This window comes from Rhinatrema bivittatum, chromosome 2 (genome assembly GCF_901001135.1).
Source record: "Rhinatrema bivittatum chromosome 2, aRhiBiv1.1, whole genome shotgun sequence".
Taxonomy (NCBI): domain Eukaryota; kingdom Metazoa; phylum Chordata; class Amphibia; order Gymnophiona; family Rhinatrematidae; genus Rhinatrema; species Rhinatrema bivittatum.
The window spans coordinates 705,922,258-705,945,553 of NC_042616.1; the positions used below are offsets into that span (position 1 = coordinate 705,922,258).

At 48.9% G+C, this 23,296-nt stretch overlaps 1 long non-coding RNA gene across 1 annotated transcript in view; it reads right to left on the bottom strand.

Annotated features, from left to right (window-relative positions):
• Positions 1 to 318: 318 nt before the first annotated feature.
• LOC115085536 overlaps positions 319 to 23,296 on the bottom strand; it is a 58,799-nt gene continuing 35,821 nt past the window's right edge. Inside the window, exons 2-3 of the long non-coding RNA XR_003854886.1 lie at positions 12,950 to 13,005; positions 319 to 2,796 (exon numbers count right to left, since the gene is read on the bottom strand). This is a non-coding gene — a long non-coding RNA (uncharacterized LOC115085536). The remainder of the gene's footprint in view (positions 2,797 to 12,949; positions 13,006 to 23,296) is intronic.

Consider the following 23,296-nt stretch of genomic DNA (forward strand, 5'->3'; position numbering starts at 1 on the left):
GGGGTTAAGGATAGAGTGGGGGGTTATGAGATGTCTTCTTATAGGGCAACATAAATCATATGAGATGCTAAGAATATACAGGCAGTCTTTGTTACTCTGGATGTTATGATCTAAAAGTTTCAGCTAGTCAATTTATGGATTTATAACATTGTACAATGTTTTCCAATGTTTACAACTTTCACTACAATCCACAGTAAACTGTTGCAACTGAATGTGGTGTTGTATTGTTCTTGTTTCAAAAACTCAATAAAAAGTTTAAACAAAAAAAAAACCAGCCAAAATTATAGCAGATACCGTAGTTTAGCTTTAATTCTCCCTTTGCTGATCTCTGAGAGCCAAGTAAGGTTTGTAAGACAAAGATACCTAGTGACTAAAAGAAGAAAAATCCTGGCAGCTATGGAATCTTCTAAAATTTCTAATGTTCATTCTTCACTAGTAAGTTTTGATGCCAAAAAGGTGTTCGATAGGATGGAATGGGGAAATCTATTTCAAATTCTGGAGAAGTCTGGATTGGGTGGGACCTTTATTCAGATTCTGCATTTACTATACTCAAACCCAAAGGCGGTGGTATCGGTCAATGGAGAAATCTCAGGAATTTTGCATGGCTGAGGGGTACCAGAGAGGGATGTCCTCTTTCCCTTCTTCAGTTTCTTCTATCAAGTTTCAAGCAGAGGGGGAAGTAGAAAGCATCCTGCTAGTCAGGAAACAATTTAAAATAGCTGCCTTTACAGATAACATTTTGGTCTAGCTCACTAATCCTAAACATTCTCTTAATTGCTTGTTGAAAATATTCAGGGATTATGGGCTTATCTCAGGATTTCAGTTAAATTATAAGAAATCTGAAGCTTTACCCTTTACAAGTAGTGTGAGGAATTTCTGAGGAACAATTTTCCCACTGAGGTGTGCTTCAGGGGAATTCAATTTTCAAGGAATTTCTCCACCCCAAGATCCTAAGGATCTGTACAGGTGTAATGTGTCTGCTTTTCTGAACTTGTCTAAGATTAAATTGCAACAGTGGCAGGCATTCCCTTTTTCCCTTGCAGGACAGATAAATTTCTACAAGTTCATACTGTTTCCTAAGTGGTTATAGTTCTTCAAGTGTTTCCACTACATCTTTAGAAAAAAAACAACCCTTAAGATTCTTGATAGACAACCCTTCAAGTTTCCATAATTGAAGAGGGATTAGATACAGGGGTCCACTAGGGTCATCAGATTTACAATTTTATAATAATGTTTGTCTAGTAAGAATTCTGAAGGATTGGTTATATCTATCTTCATTCCATGTTGATTTGAATACAGAGACTGCATTTTTTAAACCTATTCATCCTTGGTTTGTCTTACAAACCGAGGTCAGTAAATTACCAATTCACATTCGGCAAGGAATATTGGTGGAGCCTTTTAGGCATTATTGAAAATGTATTACTAAAATATTGGTTCATGCCTTGTCAGTCTCGTTTTTTCTCGTGATTAAAGAAAATGTAGATTTTCTACCAGGGAATCAGGTTAAAGCCTTTTCCTTTTGGAACGAAATTGGAATAAGACAGGTTGCACAGGTACTCAATGATGAAGGGAATATGAAAATATACAAAAAAATCCAATAGGTGAAAAATACATAAACAAAAAATTAAAAATGACACCATAAAGCCAATGATTATAACCTGACCAAACAAAATGGAATATTATTATGATAGACCATCATAATGGGACAATTTACTTTGTACAACTGAGAAATGCACACAAGTCCACTATGCATAATGCTAGCAGCCGCCACCGTAACTCATGTCGCCGGCATCCCTCCACCCATATCCCCTTTTACCTTATTGAACAATTTATGCATACATCATCAGTTAACAAAGAAATACCAGAACCGTTATTGGTACAATAAGGCTGCAGCTTTATTTAACACATTATTAAAAACCTAACAATTGGTACCCGAGCTGGTATGTGTCTCCGCTGCTGCCCGCTGTAGGGACCAAGCAAGGCAGCCTTGCTCCATGGGTCCCCCGCCTTGTCACTAAGCAAGGGGGCCCCGACCATCGGCGCATGCTGTGCCCCCTCTTTTTGCGCCGCCCAAGGCACTGATTGGCTGCCACGACATCCTGTGATGCCACCGGCACCACTTGCAAGATGCCCCACCAGCCCAGGTAACCGCCAAGAACACGAAGTAGGGTGGACCCTTGCCTTGTGTCCCCCACTAACCAACCAGCTGCGGCCCATGTCTTTTTTTGTAAATCCATGCCTCTATGGCATCCTGGAGAGCATTATTAAAGATATCATAAACAGTGTCAGACAGGTGTACTCTATCCGGTCGGAACAGCCCTTAGCAAGGATTATCTGCCCACTGGTGTCTTATCTGTTGACTGCCCAGTTTCTGTATCCAGACACCAATCTGCCAGTTAACTGTCTTCTGACCCCTACTCCATAGTCTGGAGTCTTTCCACTTCGGCCATGGGATAATGTCCAACCAGAAGAGGGCAGCATTCAGGTACAAGCCGGATAGCTTGGTGAAGTCTCTTTTTGCCTTTTTTATCAGCTGCTTGCAAGTCAATGAGCACAGGTCATTGCCCCCCAGATGTATTTATTATGACATCCGGAGCAGCCCTCGAGTCTCTCAGGTGCCGTAGAAGGGGCAATAACTGGTTGCATCGCAGGCCAGGCTTTCCCATCCATGTGATGACCCACCCGTGAGGTGCCTATCCTAAATGTGGTCCATAGAGTCGTTTCTGTGCTCTCCTAGCCTCCCAATGTCATAAGAGTGACCAATGATCCAAGCTACGCGTTGGGCCTGAGGCAGATCTGCAAGATAGAATAATTAAGACTTTTGGTTAGAGGAGCTCACTCTGGGGGTCATTTATCAAAATGCGCTAAGGCGTTTTCGCATGTGTTAAGGGCTTATCGCATGCGAAAAGTCCCTTAACGCATGCAATAGGCTCTTAACGCATGAGAAAACGCCTTTAACGCATGCGATTGCACCATATTATATGGTGCAATGCAAATCCGAAAAAGAGGAGGAGTTAGGGCCGGGAGAGGGCTGGGTTTGCCAGTCTGCGAAGTGCTATCGCACAGACTTAACGCCAATTTTAACTACACCTTTTTCAGTAGCATTAAGCCGTGCGATAGCTTGCATTACGGGGCGGTAAGGTCAGGGCCGGTGCAAGGAGATTAGGCGCCCTAGGCGAGCCTTCTCCCTTGCGCCCCCCCCCCCGCCCCCAGTCTCGGCCCCGACTCCTACATCGTTCTCGATCATGCCCACCGCCTGTGTGGTTTTCTGGGTCGCGAGTAGGTTGGGCACTGTTTGCGGCCTGCCAAATCTCCACTCCTCTTTGCCGCCGCTTGTGGCCCCACATGGTTCGCACCCAGTGGCGTACCAAGGGTCTCTGGTGCCCGGAGGCTAATGTATTTGTGTGCCTCTCCAGCATCCCCCCCTTAATCCTTCTTGTACTAATGCTTAAGGTCACAGAAAATCAGTGGCATCTCTAGACAGAAGATTTTTTTTGGGGGGGGGGGAGCCAAAATGACATTTCTTCATCACACCCACCTCTATAGCATGGATCCTGCTTTAAAATTGGTTACAAAAAAAAGTGTTAATAAAAAAGTTCAAAGGGTCTTCTGCGTAATTTTAAAAAGCTGGCCAGTTTCACACTTCTAGTAAAACTACTATAAAATTATTTGATAGCCTCATTCAACTAATTCTATATGGCTATGAGAGTGAAGTCTTGAATATATAGGAAGGGACAGAATGTCAATATTAATCCTGCACCTCCAGTTCTCTAACTCTGTGCATCCACTGAAATTCCCCCAAACAATGGAGCTTGGATGTTTCCCTTACAGCTCATCATACTGAAAGATATTTTCAAATTCTGGTGTCACCTCACAGTAACAGCAGCACAAACACCTTCCACTGCCAGGCACATTGGGGTAGATTTTATAAATTTACGCGTGCGCGTACTTTTGTTCGTGCACCAGGCGCGAACAAAAGTACGCTGGATTTTATAAGATATGCGCGTAGCCGCGCGTATCTTATAAAGTCTGGGGTCGGCGCGCGCAAGGGGGTGCACATCCCCTCACCTTCCCCTACCTAACCCACCCCCCCCGGCCCTATCTAAACCCCCCCCTACCTTTGTTGGCAGATTTACGCCTGCCGAAAGCAGGTGTAAATCTGCGTGCGCCAGCCGGCTGCTGGCGAGCCATCACCCGACCCAGGGGCTGGTCCGGAGGCCTTGACCACGCCCCCGGGCCAGCGCCACGCCCCCGGTCCCGCCCCAAACCGCCCCTGACCCGCCCCTCCCACCCCTTTTACGAAGCCCCGGGACTTACGCTCGTCCCAGGCCTATGTGCGTGCCGGCGGCCTATGCAAAATAGGCGCGCCAGCGCGCGAGTGCCCTGTGCGCGTAAATCCGGCTGGATTTAGGCACGCAGGGCTTTTAAAATCCGGCCCAGAGTGAACTAACACAAAACCCCGCAAAAAAGACACTCAAAATCTATACTGCAATCCCATCGTAACATAACAGTAATAACACCAAGGACTCAAACAACATTAACCCTACCTGTGAAAAAGCAAGGGTAATATTACACTGGGTCCTAGAATACCAATACACCACCTACTGAGGAAACAAAACAAATCAGATTGCTATAGATCCCTATACAGATACTATATGCTAGCAGAATCTCTCATCACGGTCACACAGAGCAGAGACAGACTCTCACCAAATACAGAATACAAAATAAAGGAGCACAAATTAGACAAAAACTGAAATGGAAACTCCAAGAAGCCAGACTCTGTGAGTTAACAATGGAAAAACAGAACCACCATTCCTCATAAAACAAATAAAATCAAGAAACATAAAGCATCAGTTATAATAGTAAAACCATAATAAAAGAATATTTTAAAACTACTGATAAATAGAATTTCTATTAATTAAAATCATATACATTTTTTACAATTTCCCAAACACCAATAAAATATTTCAAAACAGCACATATATCAAATAACATCCAATAATTAAAACTAATAAGGATTTTAAAAAGCCCCTGCTGTCCCCTTCCTTGGGAGCTCTTGATTTCCAGTCACCCTGATATTGTCGAGGATTAGGAGGTTATCCTCTTTCTCTCACACATACTCACATGTCCATTCTCTTTCACACATACACTGTCACATAAATATACATTCATGCTCTTATATCCACCATAACCTCTCGCTCTCACAGACACTGACACACTCTCAGGCTCTAAGACACTCTCTCCCCCTCCCCACCCCCCGCTCCCCACACAAACTCTTACTCCCCTGGATTTTCTCATTCACACTCATGCTCTCACACTCACTCGCTCCCTCACATACACACAAACACTCACACCCAGGCAAGCTCCCAGGCATTCTCACACACACACACACACACACTGACCCCCAGGCAGGCTCCCATTCATTTTCACACCACTCCCTCCCCATCCCCCAGGCATGCACACATTCATTCTCACACACACAGACCTCCAGGCAGGCACCCATGCATTCACACACATACACCCCCAGGCAGAGTCCCATTCATACACATGCACACACTAAAGGCAGACCCCCCCCCCCCTCTCTTTCTTTTGCCAGTAACCTCGGAACCTCTCTCATTCCTCTGCTTCCACTGTCATTGCTGCTGCATGGCTATTGGGGAGGTGCCGATTGTTGCTACTGGCGCTGAAGCCCATTCTGCTGCCTTCTCTGTGCAGGCCCTGTGGGCTTCCACTTCCTCCATGCTGATCTCGGACATTGTAAGATCTGCATAGAGAAATTGCTACTCTTGCACATTCCCAAAGATTACATCTGCCAATCACTAAAAAGTAATGTTTTACCTTTGCTGTCTGATCTTAGTTTTCTAATCGGTTGGTCACAGGCTTTTTTTTTCCACCTTCCCTTTCTTATTTTTTTGCCAGTTCCTTTTATATTGTCTTTTTTTCTGTTTCTTTTCTCTCCATCTTCTTCCCTCAAACACACAGTCAGGTTCTCATTCTCACATGCTTTCTCTCTCTCACACACACAGAGGCTCCTCACATGCTGTCTCTGCAAACATTCAGGTCCTCACTCCCACACACAGTCTCTCAACTCACTCTCACATACAATCTCTCAACTCATCTCATACACACTCTACAGACCCTCAGCCTCTTGGCCTCCTCTTCATGGGTCGCCGCAGGATGGGCTCTGCCCAGGGGCATTGGCTCCCCTCGGGATACCACTGCTTGCGGTGCCCCCTAACACTCGGCACCCTAGGCCCAGGCCTTCCGCCGACCCTGGGTAAGGTGTTAGTGCATTTCATGATGTCTCCTGAAAGGACTGTTTTAGTAGGTTTGGAGCTCCAGCCTAGCCATTGGGGGGGGGGGGGGGGGTTGTATTTCCTGCATACAACCCCCCAGTGGTTGTATGCAGGAAATACAACAGGTCTCAGACTTATCGCAAAGTCTGAAAATGTTATCACAATTTGTGCTAACTTAGCTCTTTGCATAGGTAATTAGTGAAATTGCAATAAACTGTCTAGTAGCATAAACCATGCCCCTTTTGCTATCGCATGCGATACTTATCACATTTTGATAAATCCAGGCCTCTGTCCAATTGGTCGTCTGTATTTACTGCATCAGATCACCATTGTCCAATTCTCTTTATCATGGTTGCTTGTAGTCCTGCTTGTGCTGTGCTTGTAGCTGCACTAATTCTGAATGAGTGTGTAGCGAATTTTTTTGTGTCCAGATCCATTTTTTCAATTGCTGTTTTGAGTACTGCGGCAAATTGTTATCTGATTAGAGGGGTCCTTTCAGCATGAACCAACAGGTGCACCCCCACGTTTGGCTGTACGGCCAGGTTCTTCTTTGTATTGTGTATCGGGCAAGTGTCACATGCCTCAACGTGCTTTAGCAACAAAGTGGCCCCTTTCCCGGACTAGTCTGATTTGGACTTTTGTATTGTTATGGTTAACATATCGGGAGTCCACAACACATTCCTTAGAACTATGCCACTGTTGCCTGTGTCATTCTTGTTGGGGGTGACCAACTGGTTCACTCGAAATGCTCCAAAGAATGCGAGTGAAAATGTGAGCCGAATCTTGGATGAGCAGATTGATGCTTATAATGTACAAAGGGTCCTCAGCAGGTTGTGTGTGATGGGATGTTGTCTGTCGATTGTTGGCCCCACCTTCCTCAACCATCCTGTCATCATCTTCTTTAGAATGAAGGACTTGGTGGGGTCTCCCCAACCACGCACCTTTAGAAATGATGACAGGCCTGCCAAGTGTTTGATCATGGAACTTCTGGATGCTCCCTTCTCTTTAGCCCTGGAGACAAATTTGACGATTTGGTCATCAGCGACCGGGCCTTGACTCCATCTGTTTTTCCTCAAGAATTCCATCACATGGTCTTTGCTTCGGCAGTATGACGTCCTTGTAGATGGGGCGACGGATTGCCGGACTAAATCAAAGGTGGTTGCAGACCAATCTTCCATAGGTGTGCTGGCATGTGTGTCCCCACTTCGTCCGCTGTCAGTACCTGCTTATGAAACAAATCCAATTTAGCATGAGATAGGGCATCAGCAACACTGTTACATATCTCTGGAACATGCCTAGCTCGTAACATTGTATTGCTGCGCAAGGCCACTAATACTACTTCCCTCAGGAGATCGACAACCTTCGGGCACTTGGCCGACTATGAGTTCAATACCTGAACTACTTCTTGGTTGTCACATCAAAATATTATGTGCTTGTTTTTGAGTCTGTCACTCCATAATACTAGTGCCACCCATATAGGGAATAATTCCAGAAAGGTTATATTCTTCGTGAGTCCATGCCCAATTCCGCTGGTCACGGCTCTGCGCACCATGCGCCTTGGCAGAATGCTCCAAAACCCCACCCTCCTGATGCATCCGTGTAAACATCCAGGACTTTGCTAGAAAGCTGTGGTCCCTGTATGATGGATAAGCCATTGAAGTTGCTGAGAAATGCGCTCCACAGATTAAAATCTGCGTGTATGGCCTTTGACACTCTTAAGAAGTGATGGGGACGCTGTATCCTGACTGTGACCGCCGCCAGTCTTCTCATAAAGGCTCTCCCCATGGGAATTACATGACATGCAAATTTCAATGTTCCCAAGATGGACTATGTAACTTGTAGTGTTATCTTCTTTGCCATTGCCACCTGCTGTATTATCATGTGCAGTTTTTCAACTTTTTCCCTCAGGAGCCTAGCAACCATCTTGTTTGAATCCAGCTCAATGCTGAGGAAGGAAATGATCATTGTCGGACCTTCTGTTTTGCTGTGGGCCAAAGGCACACTGAAAACCTCGGTGATGGACTGGAAATTACGGAGTAAGCGATCGCAGGTGTCTGAATTTCTTGGACCCACGAACATCTAAATAGTGAATGATGTTACTCAAAGCTGTCTTCTGTGCTGTCCTCCAATGCAGGAATGAGCTAAACATCCCATAGGTATGCATTTATCGAAGTAATATTGATTACTGAAAATAAACCCCAATAATGGGAAACTTCTTGGGTGTACCAGAAGTAGTCTGAAGGCCAATTCAATGTCTACTTTTGCCATTAGCATGCCCATGCCGCATGTTCTAAGTAGCGCCACTGCCGAATCAAAGGATGACTACTGAACAGAGCACTCCTCTGGGGGCAGCTGGTCATTGAAGGACGCTCCTGGAGGGTATGACAGATTCTGAATGAGTCAGAATTTGTCCTTCACTTTTTTGGGGATCACCGCCAATGGTGAAAGGAACATATTTTGGAATGGTTGCCGAAGAAAAGAACCTGCCATCCTTCCGAGTGCCAATTCGATATCAAGCTTTTTTTGCACTATGTCGGTGTGTTGCGTTGCTGATGTTGTGTTGCTATTCTTTGTTCCTTTTATCCGGCCTTGGAATGGAATGATGAATCCTTCTCAAAATCCTTGCCAAATCCTCTGTGTATTTTTGCGGCATGGGTAGCATTCCAACCATGATATCATTGCTTCTAACTTGATAGGTTATGGTGTTTTTCCAAATTGCGGAGTTTCAATGTGCTTTAACATTACTCCCCATCGCGGGTTTTTTAGGGCACTTTGTTACTGGGTGTGGAGCTGCACAGGCTGAACAAGCATGTTTGAATTTACAATCTTGGAATGTGCATGTTGCCTTGTTATAGCGCCAGCATGTGTTGTCTTGTGCCTGCGCCGCCCTGACTCAGTGCCTGTTGGGAGATGACCTTCTTGCGGTTCTTGAGCGCGTTCCTGCATCACTCGCTTTTCGTGTCATCTGTTTCACCCACAGGCTGACCTCCTGAGTTCCCCATGACATGAAGCGATTCTCTTCCATCTTCTCACAGAATTTGTCGTCGTAGTTGAGCTAGGCCCAACCTTCATGCTCTTGATACGCTTCAAGAATATTCTCCGCATAACTTAACATGGGACCGTATTGAGAAGGGTCCCAATGACCCACCACGCTTGTATAGGAATGTTCTTACCCAGTTAATGATATTTTTTGGAATCCTCTTAACCTTTTCCATATGTGCCGGGCCGACCTTCGATTTCTTTTTATCATCTGTCCTTCGCTGTCCTTGCAGGATACTAAATATGTCTATGTATGTCCGTTTTCGTATTTTTTTTGCGCAATTGTTTGGGCACAATTTCCGATAGCTCTGATAAGGTGGTGAGCGTTGGGGGGCCTCTGGACTCTTTGTTAACTGCCTTAGCTGCAAGCTATGGTCACTTCGCTTGTGGAATCTGAAGACGATGCGGAAGAAGAACTGTCTGAGCTGGAACTTGTTCTACGCTTGTGCTTCGCCTTGGGCTTTTTTACATCTGCCACATTATTGTTTTCCACGCCTGTGCCAACCAACTTCCGCCCTCTTCACCTAGCCTCCTCTCTAGACTCACCCACATTGCTGTCTCCCATCTGCACTGACTGATCTGCTCGGTTGGTAGTTGCCCTTTCAACTGGGTTTTGCGTTTCCTGGTACGATCCCTTGTCAGTTTGCGCTACTGCTCCATCTTGCCTGCTTGTTGCTGTTGTTGGGGCATTTGTGTGGACTTCGGATAAGCCTCTTGTACTGTCGCCTTCTACTGCTCTTGGTCCACTTGGATTAAGCTGTGAAAAGACTCGATGTGCCAACCCCCCCCCCCCCCTCATGCGGAGGGAAGTTTCCTTGTGCAGGTGCAGTCCACGACCACCAAGGTGGATGATAAGGGTTTTGGCTGCTCATCCCGCCATATGCTGCATAATCCCATGGGCGCCCCACTTGGTTCCATCCTGGGAATGGGCCGGGTGCATTGGGACCCCATGGAGATCTCTGTTGCCAGTTTGCACTGTCAAATTTCTGAAATGCGAGTGAGGGGCAGGGTATGGCTGGCTGCCATGTCCGGGCTGTTCTTGCATCCATCCTAAGAAAGTAGGGGGTGGCTAGATGTTCGGTGGACACGGGTACCCCTCTGTGCTAGTATGCTTTTGATAATCGCTCCTGCTGGCTTGCAGCTGTGGACCTCCGGTGGGGATTCTAGTGTGATGTGCAAGAAGCCGTCGCCCCCTCAGAGGTGTGCTGATGTGGCTCTAACTCCGAGGCCCTTTCTGCCCTTGTCTCCGTAGGGTGGCTGACAGCTGACGTCATGTCGCTCGTTTGTGGTTCGACTGAGGTGCCTGCCCTCTGTTACGTCGGCTCTCTACTCGATCCTTGTCCACTGTGACTTCTTCTCCAACTGCTCGCCGTTCTTGTGCACTTTCCTAGCTGACAGGTCTCTTTCCTTGCAAGCGGTATGGTCTCAGTATTGGTACTTTTGGCAATGTACTTTTCCTTCAAAGCTCTTGAACACAATCTGCATCATTGCTCTTCGACAGCTGCCAAGGTGCCGGCGGGAGTGTTGCAGGCTGGACCGGAAGCTATTTTTGTATCTTGTATTGTTCTCGTGACAACGGTAGCTGCAAAGTTCCTGTCTTGGACTCGCCACCCCCCCCCCCTTTTTTTTTTAAATTTAATTTGAGTCCTGTTCTCCTGGTTCAATCCTGCTGTGTTGACTACTCGGCACTCTGCTTTCCTCCTTGTTTTTTTTTTTTTAATTAACTAACTGCTCTCTGGGCGCGGATCCTAAATACCTAGCTATCAGCCCTGGCCCCAACCTGTTTAGGGACTTCCCCCCTTTTTAACTAACCGCCCCTGGTGCCCAGAGATCCAATGCTCTACTGTCCCAACCACCAGCACGCACTTTTTTTAATATTCTAATTATGCGGCTATGTGTGAAAGCTATATTATTCCCCCCCCCTTTTTTTTTTAATGAGGGGAATAGAACCCGCAGCCTGTAAAAAATGGCAGCCACGTGCTGTCTGCCTCGATCCTGACTCCCTAACTAGCGGCCCTTCTCTCTGCCTGTCACGGGACCCACAGGTAGCCCCGAGGGGACTAACTCTTCTCCTACCCTGGCCCTTGATGAGCAAGATCGGGCTATCCCTGATCTAGCTTGCTGGCCTCACCAGCCTCAGCCCCTCTAGCACGATCGCACGGTGACCCCTCCCCCTGGAATCGCGAGATTAACAAAACTTTTTTTTTTTTTGTAACACAATTTTTATTGTTTTTTCAAAAATACAACATGGAAGGTGGGTTAACCCTTCACCACCCTAAAACTTTTTTTTTTTATACTCCCTGATCCCGCGGGTGCTCGCAACTTTTTACCGCCCTCTTCTTGTAATGGGGAGCTGCCGAATTGTAGCTGCTTGCCAGTCGCTGCTTGCCTATGCCGGCGAGGTAAGAGTGTTGGTAGCCGCTGCCGGCAAGGTAAGAGAAAAAGGGGCGCATGGCCTCCATCATGGCCCTTTAAAGGGCCGCTGACATCATCGACCCGCACCTCCGTCGCCCTCGATGACGTGTTCTCGCATCGAGAGAAGGGGAGGGGAGGCATCGGGCCGCACCACAGCCCCCTGTGCCGCCCTGCCATACTCTCGCTCCCCTCCCGTCAGGAAGCCGCCTCCCATAGGTGCCCAGCGCTTCGGTTACGGGTGGGATCTGGCCATGAAGGCGCAGGCCCACCTATATCTTATGGTCTGTGAAAAAATCTTAAACATGAACTGTGCATACAAGGCTCACCATATGTCAAAAACTTGTTAATATAAGAAAAACACAAACTTATATTGTATCCACTGAAAAGTATTTGCCCAGAATGTTTAGCACATCATCAAAAAGACTGTCCCATAATAGTTTTTAGAACTATCTCGAAATGGCACCATGTTTTGAAATTGCTCTGCATCAGGGTTCTACTGCAATATGGTTCAGTTTCTTCTTGAAAGTGGAGTCTACACAATATTTATTTATTTATATTTATTTTATTTACAAAAACATCAAATGTAAAACAACATCCAGTGTTGAAAATGTCAATGCAGCTAAGTGGCAAAAACAACCCAATCACGAGATTATATAATGAAAACGGTTGCAATAGTAACAAATAAATAAACCATTGCTTGAACCCAAGGGAGAACTAATACAGATAATTCCATTCAATTGAATCATAAAGTCCCTTGGGTTCAACAATATTTAATGTACAGATCCAATATTGCTTGTAGTTATCCAGATAGGGCTATTCAGACTGCATAACTAAAAGCAATGTACTCTGATAGTTGCCCATACAGCTCTGTCAACATTCTGGGTTAACATATTTGATCTCAAGCTTTTTCCACTCAGAGACTGCAACTTGTGCCAGATTCAGTAGTGGGTTAATGCTGTGGATTAGCATCTACTAAGGACAAAGCAAAAGCCACAAAACATATTACACGTTTTACCAGTACAAGCTTTACAACCAAGTATGTGTAAACATATACACACACACACCCTTCAGAATGCTATCTAAATGTTAGGAGAGTTCTACAATGATCACCATGAATTTTAAATGGCAATGCCAAAGAGCATGAATGTAGGCAAGCATGAAAATAAGGGCATAAGGTATAAGGTGATGGTTCTACTTACTGTCCTTCAGCACAGCATTCTACTTCTGCCTTAACATTCTCACCTTATGTTTACATCTGGAAAGGAGAAAAAAGGCATTACAAAAATCAGGATTCTCACTGCATGCAAGTAAATAGTTTTAAGTTATAAGAAGTATCTCATCTAACTTCAACATGTCTAATTTTTAAAAAGCCTGAAAAATATATTGAACAATTAGCACTCTTTAAGCTTTATTTTCTTTTATTTTACTAATTGCATTGTGCAACAAACACAAAATAATTGTTTTTCCTTGCAAACAGCAGAATTAATATCAGCAGGACAACATACTCATTTCTTGAATGGCACTTTTATAGAGTCAGCAGCAAGGAAGCAGAAGAACTATTAGGGTTCTGCCATGTACAAACTCTGGTAGCAAAGCAATTATCCATGGGACTTTAAACTAGATCCCCCTACTGTGCAGATAATTAGCATAAATTCATCCATTTGCTGCCAGACTATAGATTTAAAGTTAATATGTCCAACACATTTTTTATAATGTGTGGTATGCTATTACTTGAACCATCGCCACTAGTGTTGAATAACAATGACAATCCCCTTTCTTTGTTACACTTCTGAAGGACTAAATATAAAACAAGCCGGCAACTCACAGCAAGCCATAGTCAATGTCACTGAAGTAAATGGCATTATGTAGGGTTCCTGCGACAGCAAAACCTGTGCAAGGGCAGGGCAAACAAGCATTGGGCATAGCACATAAGGGAGTGCAAATCAATGATAATTTGAACTAAAGATGATTAAAAAGCCATGGACATTTTGCAGCCCAAATGTATGATTCTGCATTTTTTAGCATTAAATCTTAGCTTCCAAATAGTAGACCATTCATCGAGCTTTGCTTGATCCCTCCTCATGTTTTCCACACTGACTAGTAACTTGGATTTTAGATAAAGAATTAACTCAGAAGCCACATATATAGGTCTTTCTCTGGACAATGCAATACAGACAATTTGCTAGTCAGAGATGATAAAAATCAGGTGCAATAGCAAGAAGATGCCAAAAGCTTGGGAGAACATAAGAACATAACAAATACCATATTGGGTTAGACCAAGGGTCCATCAAGCCCAGTATCCTGTTTCCAACAGTGGCCAATCTAAGTCACATGTACCTGGCAAGTACCCAAACATTAGATAGATCACAAGCTACTATTGCTTATTACTTACTGTAGTAGCAGTTTATGGATTTAACCTCTAGGAACTTATCCAAACCTTTTTAAAACCCAGTAATACTAACTGCTGAAACCACATCCCCTGGCAATGGATTCCAGAGTTTAACTATGCGCTGAGTGAAAAAGAATTTTCTTTGATTTGTTTTACATGATCTACTTGCTAACTTCATGGAGTGCTCCCTGGTCCTTCTATTCTCTGAGAAAGTAAATAACCGCTTTGCATTAACTTGTTCAAGTCCTTTCATGATTTTGTAGACTTCTCTCATATCCCCCCTGTCGTCTCTTTCCCAAACTGAACTACCCTAACTTCTTTAGCCTTTCCTTACAGGGCAGCCATTCTATGCCCCATATCTTTTTGGTCGCCCTTCTCTGCACTTTCTGCAGTGCAGCTATATCCTTTTTGAGATGAGGTGACCAGAACTGCACACAGTATTCAAGCTGCGGTCTCACCATGGAGCGATACAGAGGCATAATGACATCCTCCGTTTTATTTTCCATTCCCTTCCTAATAATTCCTAACATAACATTGGCAGCTTGCACTCCCGTGTCCCTCCCCCCTCCTCCTCCCGTCCGATACCCAGCAAGAATCACACATATACCGTTATTGGTGAAAAACAGGCCACAGCTTTATTAATAATTAACATCAACCAAACATTTTTGGTACCCGAGTATTAGTGCGTGCGTCAAATATAACTAAACCAGGCTTCGTACCGGCGTCCGCCATTTTAGCCAGTCCGCCACACGATCTGTCCGGCCCCTCGCCATGTCCAAGCCGAGGGGCCACCCCCCGGGCAGCCCACGCCCATCTCCACGCACTTCTCCTTCCTCTCGGACCCCGGTTTGTCCACCGTGTCCTCCAGGCCCCTCCGGGCCCCCTGACTCAGGTACCCCCGCCACCCCTATTGCTGCGACAAATTTGTAAACAGGCCCCTTCCTTGCTAACATTGATTCCTGACTATCTGTCATTGTCCTACCACTTCCTGCACCTTGTCCCCCTCCCCCGCTCTATCTCCTTGTTGGGTGGGTGGGTGGAAACGCGAGCGCCGGCCGGCTGAAAAGGCCTGGCCCGGCGCGCGCTCCGAATTTTAAAGCCCGGGGTCTCGCGAGACCTCGGGCCGCAAACCTCGCGTCGCTGCGGGCCGGCGCGATGACGTCGCCACCTGCCTGCGTGGCGACATCATCGCGCCGCGACATCGTGCCCCGGCTCTGCCGAAGCGCCCTCCGAGCCGGGACACCCACCACGCCGCCGCCAGGACTCTTCGCCCCGGGATCGCCCGCGGCAAGCGAATCCCGGGGTGGGAGAGGTAAATTAACGGAGGTGGGGGTGGGGGCCACCGGGCCGGCAAGCGCCATGTTAAGGGGGTCCCTCCCCGCAGGCGCTTGTCGGTCCGTCATAACATTGGCAGCTTGCACTCCCGTGTCCCTCCCCCCTCCTCCTCCCGTCCGATACCCAGCAAGAATCACACATATACCGTTATTGGTGAAAAACAGGCCGCAGCTTTATTAATAATTAACATCAACCAAACATTTTTGGTACCCGAGTATTAGTGCGTGCGTCAAATATAACTAAACCAGGCTTCGTACCGGCGTCCGCCATTTTAGCCAGTCCGCCACACGATCTGTCCGGCCCCTCGCCATGTCCAAGCCGAGGGGCCACCCCCCGGGCAGCCCATGCCCATCTCCACACACTTCTCCTTCCTCTCGGACCCCGGTTTGTCCACCGTGTCCTCCAGGCCCCTCCGGGCCCCCTGACTCGGGTACCCCCGCCACCAGGCCGGGATAGTGGTACACTTGTCCCGGACCCCCCAACACCTCTACTGCGGCCCCCCCTTGGTCAGCGCACGCTCTAACGCTTCCTGTATTGCGTTGTTAAATATATCGTACCCCACGTCTGATAAGTGAATCAGGTCCTGTCTGTACAAGCCCAAGCATGGCTCGTCGGCCCACTCATGCCGTATGGTAAAAATAGCCGTCGTTGGGGCCCATACCTCGATCTGCCTGTTCACTTTCTTCCGCCCTCTGGCCCACAATCTGTCACCCTGCCATTTCAGCCTGGGTATGATTTCGGACCATATTATGATCGCGTCCCTTGTTAAGTCCTGGATCTGCACGAGATCCCTTTTGATACTGTCTATGAGCTGCTTAGCTGTCTGTCCCCCCAGGTCGTTGCCCCCTAGATGTATGACTATGGCGTCTGGCTTCTGGCGGGTACGCAAGCTGTTCTGTATCTCCGGGATCAGTTGTTCCCATCTCATTCCACAGATTCCCATCCATGTCAGGGAGATTCCCCTCGGTGCCAGCCCCAGGTGGGCTCCGTATGTTCTCTCCCGGGCTCTCTTGGCTGCCCAATGTTCGAAAGAGTGTCCCACCACCCATACTATCGTTCTTCGTAGGCCCTGACCTGCGGGTAAGATAAATTGCATGATTAGTGATTCGATTGCACGGCCCCCGGCCTTACGTATCTCTTGGCCGCCGCCGATTGCCACCTACCAATCTTTTGTATGACTTCCATCGGTAAACCCACCTGGGCTGCGCTCGTCGCTGCCCCAATCCGGAACGAATGAGTTCCATACTCTCCCGGGTTTAACCCAATGGCGGCCAATCCCTTTCGTAGCACCGCCGCAAATTGAAATTTAGTAAGCGGTACCCCGTCCTCGTGAATTAATAAATGGAAACCCCCTTTTGGTCGAATCTGCAGGAACTTTAACACGTTCCTCACCGGGCATGTCACTTGGGACGTCACCTGAGCCAACCTTATCTCTACCCCCTTCGCCCTCTGGTCGGTTTTTGATTTGTGTACCCTTAGCCTGATTGCCTGTCCCTCGACAACTACATTGTGAAATAATATGCCGTCATTTCCCACATCCTTCTTGGATGCCGCCACCAATTCGCTGACTCTTAAGGCCGCGAAGAATGCCGTGCAAAAAGCGGCCCTGAACAGTACCACCTCGAACCCGCCCGAACAAACCTGCTCGGCTGCGTACCATAAACGCACCAATATCTCATGGGTTATTGGCCGCCTCTTATCTCCCTTCCAGGCTACTGTCCTGGCCCAGCCTGCCAGCAACTTCTTGACCATGAAGTTATCCATGGGGTCTCCCAAGCCTTGGGCCTTCATGAAGAAAGCGAAACCCGTCAGTTGGTTTACTGTTGCTCCCCTGGATAAACCCTCCTCCTTTGCCCAGGCCACGAATCGCTGTATGTGCCTTCCCTCTATCCTACCCCCTTGCCATCCCTGCTCGCTTAAAAAGGCCTGTACTCTGGTAAACCCTTTGCAGTAGGCCTTCCATGTCGCTGGAGCAACGGATGCCTTCAGGAGTCCCCATTCCGTTACATTCCAATCAGCCATAACCGATGTGGTATGGGGGTTCCCTTGCAGTCTGCCTCCGGGACCTGTTGACGAAAGAGATCCCACTTAGCTCGGGATAACGCGTCTGCCACCTGATTTTGAACGCCTGGCACGTGCCTGGCCCGTATGGTTGTGTTGAGTCGCAGACCCTGCAATACCACCTCCCTAAGCAGTTCTGCCACTTTGGAGCATCGTGCTGCCTGCCTGTTAATAACTGTTACTACTGCCAAATTGTCTGACCAAAATACTATCTTTTTGTTGCGCAATTTATGCGCCCAGACCGTAATGGCCACTAATATCGGGAAAAGCTCCAAGAATGTGATGTTCCTGACCAACCCGCTCTGTACCCATTCGGGCGGCCATGGTGCGGCGCACCATGCGCCCTGGCAGTAGGCCCCAAAACCCCATCCTCCCGATGCGTCCGTGTGTATATCCAAATCGAAATTTGATACTGCCTCGTCCTGCCATATTGTAACCCCATTAAAGTTATCCAGGAATTCCAACCACATTACTGGCTTGGGCTGCGGACCCTGCAGCCCCGGAGGTCCTTTGTGTGTGCCCCTTGCTGCTCTCCGCCCTCTCGGGGGCCTGCCTGCCACGTGGCCACCGGGTGCTGTGGGCCTGGGAAGCGGCGGACGCTAGCGGCTCCACCGAAGCAGAGAACAGGCGTGGGATCGGCCTGTACAGAAAACCCTGCAGCCCCGTAGGTGCCTCTGCTTGCACCCTTCCTTGTGCCTGGCTGCCACGTGGCCACTGGGCGCCCGGGGAACAGCGACCGCGGAGGCTAGCGGTTCTCTCCCCCTCTTTTTTTTTTTTTTTTTAAGTTTATTTGTAATTGCCTCCAATCTCCCCTTTAGCTCCGCCGCTGCCGCGCTGCCCCGACCGCTTGGCCCGTGGGATCGTGGGCGTTCGCTGTCCCGCCGTCTCCGCCGAAGCGAGCGAGTGTGGGCTCCGAAACGCGAGTGCCGGCCGGCTGAAAAGGCCTGGCCCGGCGCGTGCTCCGAATTTTAAAGCCCGGGGTCTCGCGAGACCTCGGGCCGCAATCCTCGCGTTGCTGCAGGCCGGCGCGATGACGTCGCCACCTGCCTGCGTGGCGACGTCATCGAGCCGCGACATCGTGCCCCGGCTCTGCCGAAGCGCCCTCCGAGCCGGGACACCCACCACGCCGCCGCCAGGACTCTTCGCCCCGGGATCGCCCGCGGCAAGCGAATCCCGGGGTGGGCGAGGTAAATTAACGGAGGTGGGGGCCACCGGGCCGGCAAGCGCCATGTTAAGGGGGTCCCTCCCCGCAGGCGCTTGTCGGTCCGTCATTCTGTTTGCTTTTTTGATCGCCATAGCACACTGGGCCGATGATTTCAATGTATTATCCACTATGACGCTTACATCTCTTTCCTGGGTGGTAACTCCTAAGATAGAACCTAACATTGTGTAACTACAATAAGGGGCGGATTTTAAAAGGAGCGCGAATAGCCTACTTTTGTTTGCGCTCCAGGCGCAAACAAAAGTACGCTGGATTTTAGTAGATACGCGCGGAGCCGCGCGTATCTGCTAAAAACCTGGATCGGCGCGCGCAAGGCTATGGATTTTGTATAGCCGGCGCGCGCCGAGCCGCGCAGCCTACCCCCGTTCCCTCCAAGGCCGCTCCGAAATCGGAGCGGCCTTGGAGGGAATCCTCTAACGCCCTCCCCTCACCTTCCCCTCCCTTCCTCTACCTAACCCACCCGCCCGGCCCTGTCTACACCTCCCCCTTACCTTTCTCCGGGGATTTATGCCTCCCGGAGGGAGGAGTAAATCCCCGCGCGCGAGCGGGCCTCCTGCGCGCCGGGCCGCGACCTGGGGGCGGGTACGGAGGGCGCGGCCACGCCCCCGGACCGCCCCGGGCTGTAGCCACGCCCCCCGTACCCGCCCCCAAAACGCTGCCGACACGCCCCCGAAATGCCGCGACGACCGGGCCCGCCCCCGACACGCCCCCGACACGCCCCCCCTCGGGGAACCCCGGGACTTACACGAGTCCCGGGGCTCTGCGCGCGCCGGTAGGCCTATGTAAAATAGGCTTCCTGGCGCGCAGGGCCCTGCTCGCCTAAATCCGCCCGGTTTTGGGCGGATTTAGGCGAGCAGGGCTCTTAAAATCCGCCCCTAAGGGTTATTTTTTTCTTATACACATCACTTTTTCACTTGTCCATGTTAAACTTCATCTGCCATTTGGAAGCCCAGTCTTCCAGTCTCACAAGGTCCTCCTGCAATTCATCACAATCCGCTTGAGATTTAACTACTCTGCATAATTTTGGGTTGTCCACAAATTTGATCACCTCACTCATCATACCCCTTTCCAGATCATTTATATATATATTTTAAAATAAACCGGGCCAAGTACAGATCCCTGAGGCACTCCACTGTTTACCTTTTTCCACTGTGAAATCTATTTAATCCTACTCTCTGTTTCCTTCTTTTAACCAACTTGCAATCCACAAAAGGACATCTCCTCCTATCCCATGACTTTTTAATTTTCTTAGAAGCCTCATGTGGGACTTTGTCGAATGCCTTCTGGAAATCCAAATATATCACATCTACTGGTTTACCTTTGTCCACATGATTTTTCACCCCTTCATAAAAATGTAAGAGATTTGTGAGGCAAGACTTCCCTTGGGTAAATCCATGTTGGCTGTGTTCCATCAAATCACATCTAAATGTTTTGTTATTTTAGTCTTTATAAAAGTTTTCATGATATTTCCCAGCACTGACGTCAGGCTCACCGGTCTATAGTTTCCTGGATCACCCCTGGATCCCTTTTTAAATACAATGATTACATTGGCCATCTTCCAATTTTCAGGTACATCGGATGATTTTAATGATAGGTTACACATTTTTACTAATAATTCTGAAATTTCATTTTTTAGTTCTTTCAGAACCCTGGGGTGTACACCATCCAGTCCAGGTGAATTAACAACTCTTCGGTTTGTCAATCAGGCCTACCACATCTTCCAGGTTCACCGTTATTTGATTCAGTTGATTAGAATCATCACCCATGAAAACCTTCCCCGGAATGGGTATCTCTCCAACACCCTCTTCAGGAAACACTGAAGCAAAGAAATCGTTTAATCTTTCTGTGACGGCCGTATCTTCTCTAAGTGCCCCTTTAACCCCTTGATCATCCAACAGCTCAAATGACTCCCTTGCAGGCTTTCTGCTTCAGATATATTTTAAACATTTTTATTGTGAGTTTTTGCCTCTATGGCCAGCTTCTTTTCAAATTTTCTTTTAGCCTGTCTTAACAATATCATATTTTTAACTTACCAATGCTTTTGCTTTATCCTATTTTCTTCTGAAGGATCCTTCTTCCAGTTTTTGAATGAAGATCTTTTGGCTAAAATAGCCTCTTTCACCTCACCTTTTAACCTTGCCGGTAATCGTTTTTGCCTTTTTTCCACCTTTCTTAATGCATGGATTACATCTGGTCTGCGCTTCTAGGATGGTATTTTTTTAACAATATCCACACCAGTGGCACACTTTTTGTTACGATCCCGGTCACTGGCCTAGTGACCAGGTCCTTACCTTCCCTCCGGGCGCCGCGAGTCACAGGATCCTGGGCCTCCCGAGCCGCATGGCAGCGGTGTCTCCACGAGGGAGACGCCGCCGAAGACTCCTCCCCCTGCAGGGGAACGCGCGCGCCGATCTTTTAAAGGTCCAGCACCCGGATGTGCTGAACCGCCCCTCGGCTGACGTCAGACGCCGGCAGGAGATTTAAACCGGCTGTTCATCTTCATGCTTTGCCTTGCAACGTGGTCACTCGCTGAGTCTCTAGTTGCCGATCCTGCCTGCCTGCCTGGTTCCTGATCCTGCCTGCCTGTCTGGTTCCTGATTCCTGCCTGCCTGCCCGTTCCTTGGATTTCTGCCTGCCTGCCTGGTTTCTGACTCCTGCCTGCCTGCCTTGGATTTCTGCCTGCCTGCCGCCTGCCTTGACTCCGGTCCGTGACCCCGCTTCTGCCTGCCTGCTGCCTGCCTTGACTCCGGTCCGTGACTCTGCTTCTGCCTGCCTGCTTCCTGCCTTGACTCCGGTCCGTGACTCCGCTTCTGCCTGCCTTGACTCCGGTCCGTGACTCCGCTTCTGCCTGCCTTGACTCCGGTCCGTGACTCCGCTTCCACCTGCCTACTGCCTGCCTTGACTCCGGTTCGTGTCTCCGCTTCTTGGGTCCTCCTGCTCCTTCTCCTAAGTCCCAGTGGTCCGGGTCCCTACGGGCTCCTCCTGGGGGGACCTCAGGCTTCCAGGGCGAAGACTCCTAAGTCCTAGCGACCCGGGCTCCCACAGCTCCTCTGGAGGGGTCACGGGTTTCCAGGTGAAGTCCAAGACCTTCCAGTGTGTGTTCTGCCTCCCGACTGTCCTTCTGCGTCGGTCGGCCCAAGGATCCACTTCCGGATTTTGACAGTCACAACAGTTTGCAAGGCCATGGATCCAGCAGACCTCGCTGGTCTCCAGGCCATTCCGGGGCTCGCTCAATGGATGGTACAACAGCAACAGGTACTGGACTCCATAGTAGCCACGGTGGAGCATCTGGCTACTCGCATGGATGTGGAACCTCCTGCACCGGTGCAAGTACCGGCACCCATTCCGGTCGTCACGCTCCAAACTCCCACTCAACTTCCTGCTCCCTCACGATATGCTAAGGACCCCAAGGCGTGTCGCGGTTTTTTAAACCAATGCTTCGTGCGGTTTGCCTTGTTACCCAACCAGTTCCCTACTGATGCCGTCAAGGTGGCGTACATCTTTTCCCTGTTGGACGGCAGGGCTCTGAACTGGGCTTCACCTATGTGGGAGAAAAATGACGCCACTCTTACTAATCTTGATAACTTCGTAGCAAACTTCAAAGCGGCCTTTGACGAGCCCGCTCGCCAGACCTTGGCAACTTCTGAATTGCTGCAGCTCCGGCAGGGAGCACGCACCTTGGCGGAATACGCCCTCGACTTCCGCACGCTTGCGCTAGAGGTGGGGTGGCGTGACGACGCTCTTCGTGGAATCTTACTGGAGGGCCTAGCGGCCCGAATTAAGGATGAATTGGCGGCCAGGGATCTTCCGGAGGACCTCAATGCACTCATAGAACTCGCAGGGCGCATAGATCGCCGCCTTCAACAGAGGGCAAAAGAGGTTCGGCCCCCACGACGAATGACGTCTCTGGCTCCCGTCTTCGGACCACCGGGGCTTCCTCCGAACCTTCCACTGAAGAACCCATGCAGTTGGGAAGAACGTCCCTGTCTGCGGAGGAGAAACGCCGCCGCCGTAGTTTAGGACTATGTCTGTACTGCGGTGGAAAGGGACATTTCCTTTCACAGTGTAAAGAACGGGCGGAAAACTCTCGCGCCTAGGAGTGATGGAGGAGTGTCTCCTGGGCTGTCTTAATGCTGCTCCTCAATGTACTGTACCTGTAACCCTGAAGTTCCCGGGGGGTTCCTTCGAGACACGGGCTCTCATTGACTCCGGAGCTGGAGGGAACTTTATTACTCGCGAACTTGTCCATCAACTCCAGTTATCCACACGACCCCGTGAACCGCCACTGTGGATTACCTCTATTCAAGGTACCCCTTTGCCTGGTAGTATTTCCATTTCCACGACTCCACTCACACTTCAGACCGGTTTACTGCACACGGAGAAGATTTCATTCCTGGTCTTGGAAAGGTCGGTACACCCGGTAGTCCTCGGCCTACCTTGGCTTCAGCAACACTCTCCGGTGATCCGGTGGGACGACCTACAGATTACACAGTGGAGTTCTCATTGTTTCCGCTCCTGCATCAAATCCGAAGTGGTTCC